Source organism: Rhineura floridana, chromosome 15 (genome assembly GCF_030035675.1).
Source record: "Rhineura floridana isolate rRhiFlo1 chromosome 15, rRhiFlo1.hap2, whole genome shotgun sequence".
Classification (NCBI taxonomy): domain Eukaryota; kingdom Metazoa; phylum Chordata; class Lepidosauria; order Squamata; family Rhineuridae; genus Rhineura; species Rhineura floridana.
This window is the reverse complement of record NC_084494.1, coordinates 18666976-18672975: the sequence shown is the minus strand read 5'-3', so window position 1 is coordinate 18672975 and position 6000 is coordinate 18666976.

Sequence of the window (6000 nt, the reverse complement as noted above, 5' to 3'; positions counted from 1 at the left end):
CAATATGAGAACTGAAACACAGCCATCCTTCAAAATTTGCACTTTTTTGAATTTTGCGGTGCAGTTTGCCAGCCAATGTGTACAAAAATGAATATATCAGGGGAAAGTATGAGTGTATGTATGAGAGAAAATAACATGCAAAACTGCATTATATGATGAGAAATGGCTTGCTAAAATGTGTACATTAGTCAAAACTGCCTACAAAAAATGTTTATTAGGTGAAAGTCACACCAAAATGCTGGAGAACTTTCATGAGGATTTTTTTTTAAAAAAAATTGCAAATTGCTGGAGATGTGTGGAGAACTGAATTTACGATTGGAAAAATGAGAAAATGGAAGAACAAAATTGACAGATCTTTCCTTCCCTACCATTGGCCCTGGTGGCTGGGGTTGATGAGAGTTGAAATCCAACAAGAACTGAAAGGCCACAAGTCCCCCATTTCTGCATTGATCCAAAAATGATGCTCTGAAACAGGGATGGCTAATCTGTGGCCCTCTGGATGATGGTGGATTACACCTCTCATAATCCCTGATATTGGCCATGCTGGCTGGAGCTGACAGGAGTTGCCCAACCACTTCTGGAAGACCACAGATTAGCCACCTCTGATCTAAAACAAGGGATAGTCCTCTCCCCCCAGACCTTCCTTACAATCTTACCAGCTAGGAAATGCCATTTGGAAAAAAGGGTTAGATGTGCTATCCTTGGGGGCCACTGTGTACAATATGCTGGGACTGTGGAATGGGGGAGGAGAGAGAGTTTTCAAATCTTAACTATCAGCTGATGCTTTCCAACTGGGGGTGATTCATTATGACAGTTATGGACAGAATTAATGGCAACCAACGTTTGCCAGTGTGTCTGAGCACAGTTGGTTTGTGCAACCGAGTGACAGTCAAATTGAAGGGAGCAATAAATCACACAGCCAACCCAATGACAGGGCTCAGCATCCCCCCTTGCTACAAAACTCCTACCTGACTCCATGTGATAAATCACAGCAGCTTAATTCTCAGAGTCATCTGCCAGCAGAATATGAACTCATCCAAAAAGCCCTTTGAGGATCAGGACACTGAAAGCAAAAGTAATGCAAATGGGTGTGTGACTTTTAACTCACCAAACTTGCTCAAGGTGTGGGTGTTGGTGTTGTACCTCAAAATGCACAACTCTGAAAGGTGTAGAGATCTGGAGTACCTTCAGACTAGGGATAGGAGAGAAATTCAATACTGTTTGCCTTTTAGTGAGAAACTATTTAATTCACACTTCTTGATCCTATATATGAACCAAAGCACAGCTATTCTAAGAAATTCACACTTCTTTGAATTTTCCAGTGCAGTTCTCTAACTAGAACCACTCTCACCCTCACGAATATTCACTGTAGTATAACCTCCCTGAAAACAAATCACAACGAATGTTCAATAAAGACTACATACAATCTAACAATCAACCAAAGTTGTGAGCTTTGTGAGGATGAATTCTCGATACATAGGTCATCTGGAGAAACTCCATGAATGCCGAAATTAATGCAGCAAGCAGCACAACTTCCCTTGCCTTTTGATCTCTGAAAGTCTCTCTCTTTCACGGACTAAGTAAATATTATTCAGCACGCCCACAAACACATGTGGCTGCCTCTGATCTTTTGTCATGTGCTGAGGCCCTGATGATAGTTGTATCCCCTGTAGATTCACTCACCAGGCAAATGTTGGAGAGAGATAAATCAAAGGACTGAGGAAGTGCGGCTGCGGTTCTCCACCAAAGGCATTATGATTCTCAGGAAAAGAGCTGGCAGAGCTAGTGGCATTGCAATGCAACATACAGCTGGGATCAGTTAGAAGAAGAAAGAACCAAAGTTCAAGTTCAGTTTGTGAAGATATATGGACTGAAGGCTTCAATGCAAACCCAAGAAATACCTGATGCATTGCAAGACAAGACCTGGGGGGCGGGGAGAGAGAGAGAGAAAGAGAGAGAGAGAGAACAATTATTTTTATATATATCTGGTTCCTTTTTTCCACACCTACATGAAGTCTTTGGAAGAAAAAGAAAGTACACCAAGGCAATATAGATATATAACTCTTCATTGATGATGATACTGCTTTAAATGTGGGCTCTTCTGCATCCTCTTTAAATGCATTGCCTGCCTCACCATTTCTCTCCAAAGGAAATTATCTTCTTTCCATTGTCCTCTTTGTCCCCTTATCCCTCCCTTCTATCCTCCATAGCCAACTAATTCCATCATCCACTCATATATAATAGCCCCATTAAGCATGATTCACCACCGCCATCAGTGCAAAGCCATTATAGGGGCACACTGCACATATACAGATATGAGATGTTTGTAGTGAAATGTGGCAGCACCTCTGGGTTATGAAACCGCTTCTGTCCTATGCTATAGAACATTCAGCTTTTTGCTGGAGGAATAAATTATTGTGCCTCAGCTTTGGGTTTGTTTTGTTTGTGATTTCTGCATCAGATGTTTCATTTACAAGGTGACTCACATAGCCTGGGAATATACCCAATACACTCTGATTTACACGTTCAATATGAAGCAGCAATGCAGAATCCAAAGGGGGCTTATGCAATGAGGGATGAAAGAATGGCATCCAAATACGATATTTATTTCTCTCTGTATGTAAACTTTTCGCAGGCTTTGGGTGATGCATTTTCCAGTGTTTCTCAGTTTGAGGAATTCTGCTTGAATTCTGATCCTGTATGTTGTAAGTGAAGAAAACCCTCCTCTGCTCCAGCCCCTGTCTCACAAGCCCCCTGACACGTCTCAGTTTCCCCCAAATTTATGTGGTGATAGGCAATGCTACATAAAAACATAAGACTGTTGGATTAGGCCAGTGGCCCATCTAGTCCAGCATCCTGTTCTCACAGTGGCCAACAAGATGCCTATGGGAAGGTCGCAAGCAGGACCTGAGCACAATAGCACCCTCCCTCCTATGGTTTCCAGCAACTGGAATTTGGAAACATACTGCCTCCAACCATGGAAGGTGCTAGGGAAGGCTTATGGCAGGGTGGCCTCAAAACTTTGGGGCTGCAGCAGTAGCCACAGCTCAGGCACCGGATGGCGCACTTACAATGAGAAACATAGGTAGCTGTGTTGGCTCATAAGAAAATAAATACCCCAAATCCACATTGGGGTAATACCTTTGTTAGGCAAAACAAAATGCTACAAAACAGTGTGCAAGCTTTCAAGTTCTCCAGAAATCTGGCTCAGGCTGGATCAGGAGTGGGGAGTTCAATGGGACTTACTTGGCAGGTAAGGTACAGGACTGCAGCCCAAGAGAGCCCATATTAATATGCGATATTACTCCCATCTTTAGCATTTACTTTTTTAAAAATGGAGGGGGGTGAACTGGATTGTGACTATGGTGTGTGGGGGCTTTAACCTTTGCCCCTGCAATTAGGGATGTGGGGAGAACTTTGATTTTCTTTGCATTTTAATGAGAAACTACCCAACTGGTACTTCTCAAGCCAGCATGTGAACTGAAACAGCCATCCTTTGAAATTTGTACATTGCTGAATTCTGCGAAGTAGTTGCCCAGTTGAAATGGCAGACTTCAACTCTTACGATTACACAAAATACAGCCACGTTCCACAATGTAGACATAAAATACAGACACAATTGTTAAATGGGATGATGAGTTGCAAGTCAAAATCGTCTGTATTATTGAACTATTTCTGATCATGGACTTGGTTATACAGTACTCTATTTTAAAAGGCACAATCCATGTGCACAACTGCAAGGGGGGGGAAACCTTTGGTCTGCAGGCTACACTTGGCCTACCTGGGCTTGCAGTTTGGCCCACAAGGCCATTTTTCACAAACCATGCCCATCTATCAATCAGGAGATGTCATCCAATGGATGGGGCAGTTGAATCCTTCTCAGTTTGACTGCACACACTAGTCTCCCCCATGTACAGCCCATCCCCGCAGAAAGCAGGGTTTAGTCTTGTTCAGTCTGGGTACATAAGGAAGTCACCTGCAAGGAACGCTCTTGTGCACCTGCAGAAAGCAGGATTGACTTCCCCACTCATCAGCTGCTGTGAGGGGAGTTCAATTCTCCTCGCCAGCTGCCCCCATGGACTAACTTTGACAGGAGAGTGGTCCCACCCACCTATCAAAGTTTGCCCATGGAGTGGAGCTGGGGAGATAAAGATAAAGGTCTGACCTACTGGACCAAAAAGGTTCTTCATCCCTCCTGTAATGTCTGATGTAGGGATGAAATGATCTGTCAGTTTCAGTTCTCTCAGTTTCTCATTTTTCTAATCTTAAATTCAATTATCCACATTCTGCAACAATTTGCATTTTTTAATTTAAATCCTCATGAAAATTCTTCAGCATTTTAGTGCAAATTTCTCTTAATAAATACATTGTTGTATGCAGTTTTGACTGATGTATACATTTTTGCAAGCAATTTACCCTAATGTAAGGCATTTTTGTATGTTATTTTCACTTATACATTCATTTTGTGCACACTTTCCCCTAATGTATGCACTTTTATAAACATTGCTTGGTTGAGGAACTATGTCGCAAAATTCAGATACGTGTGAATTTTGAAAGATGGTTGTGTTTTGGTTCTCAAACTGTTTCAGAAAGTGCGAATTTGATAAATTCAGCTTTATATGCAAACTGAATCAAATTTCTACCCATCCCTATATTTGTTTTAAAATGAAATAGAAACAGTTCAGTAGTTCTATTTCTTAGCAGAGTATATATTTTGCAAAGCAGAAAGAGAATCAACCAGCCCACCTTTCCCTCATACAGACTAGCTGAATAAAAACAACAGAGACAGTCGTCTTTGGTAAAAAGCATTAAGAATGTTTACTCAGGACCTTTCATACGTGCAGGAAACATAGGCTCTGGCTTGCAGAGAAAAGATAGAAATAGGTGGTAGATTTAGTCCATGGTTAGGATCATCTGGCAGAGAAGCCCGTAGAGGCTTCTCTCTCCTGTGGCTTAATGGAGAATTATGCTAAAGAGAGAACAACATTTCTTAACAAAGAAGAGGAAGAGAAGAAGGGAAATGATACCTGTCAATAGGAAGTTACATCACAGTAAACAAGCATAGAGGTGTCCCCAAATTCTGGCTAGAAGGGACATCTCCCTATTAAAAGCATGCAAGCTTGCTTGTCTCAACACCCTAATCTGATGTTTATGGTCTGTGGACAAAATAAACTGCTTGCTTGATATTTTAAAAAATAGTTTTGTTGTGCCAGAGAGACAGGGTGCTTTAATCCACAAACTGAAACTTGCAGTATGTGACTGAATTAGGGTTGCCAGGTTCATGGCCTGAGACTGATCCTGTATCTTTAGGAGAAGAGAAAGTCAGCCAAGTGCAGGTGTTCTTGCAACTCTGTAATGGGAAAAACCACAAGGCCTGGAAACCAAGAGGTCTGTATCTTTAAAAGTTGTGCAGGGGGAAGGGACAATTCTACCTTTTGGTTTTTTTCATTACAGTGTTGCAAGAACACCTGCACTTGGCTGACTTTCTCTTCTCCTAAAGATACAGAATCAGTCTCAGGCCATGAACCTGGCAACCCTAGACTGAATCCTTCCATCAAAATAGTGAGAGACTGGAGTCAACCCTGCTACTCTTTAGACAAACACACAAGCAGTCATTCAAAGGCTAAAGACGTAGCTATGTGATTGATGCCACATCTAGTTTGGCCAAAAGTTTCAAATCTGCAGTGAGGATGAAGGCCACAGATATTTGCAGGGATCCCCTGGAGATGACACAGCAACAGGCCTCCGCTCACCTAGATTGTCAGAGATGTGTGGGAGTCAGCCTGCCTGCAGCACAAAGGTGTGTTGGGTCAGGATAAGATGCATTAGCTGGAACTGAGTGTGCATGGGAGAAGCTTACATAGAGTCTGCCCACACACAGCTTGGGGCTCCAGTTAGCACTGTCAGTCTTGCAAATTTCCAAACAACAAGCACATTTACAGCATTATAGAAGGAGGATGGGTGAAACCTTCTCTCCCCCGCCCAAGGATCAGTGTTGCC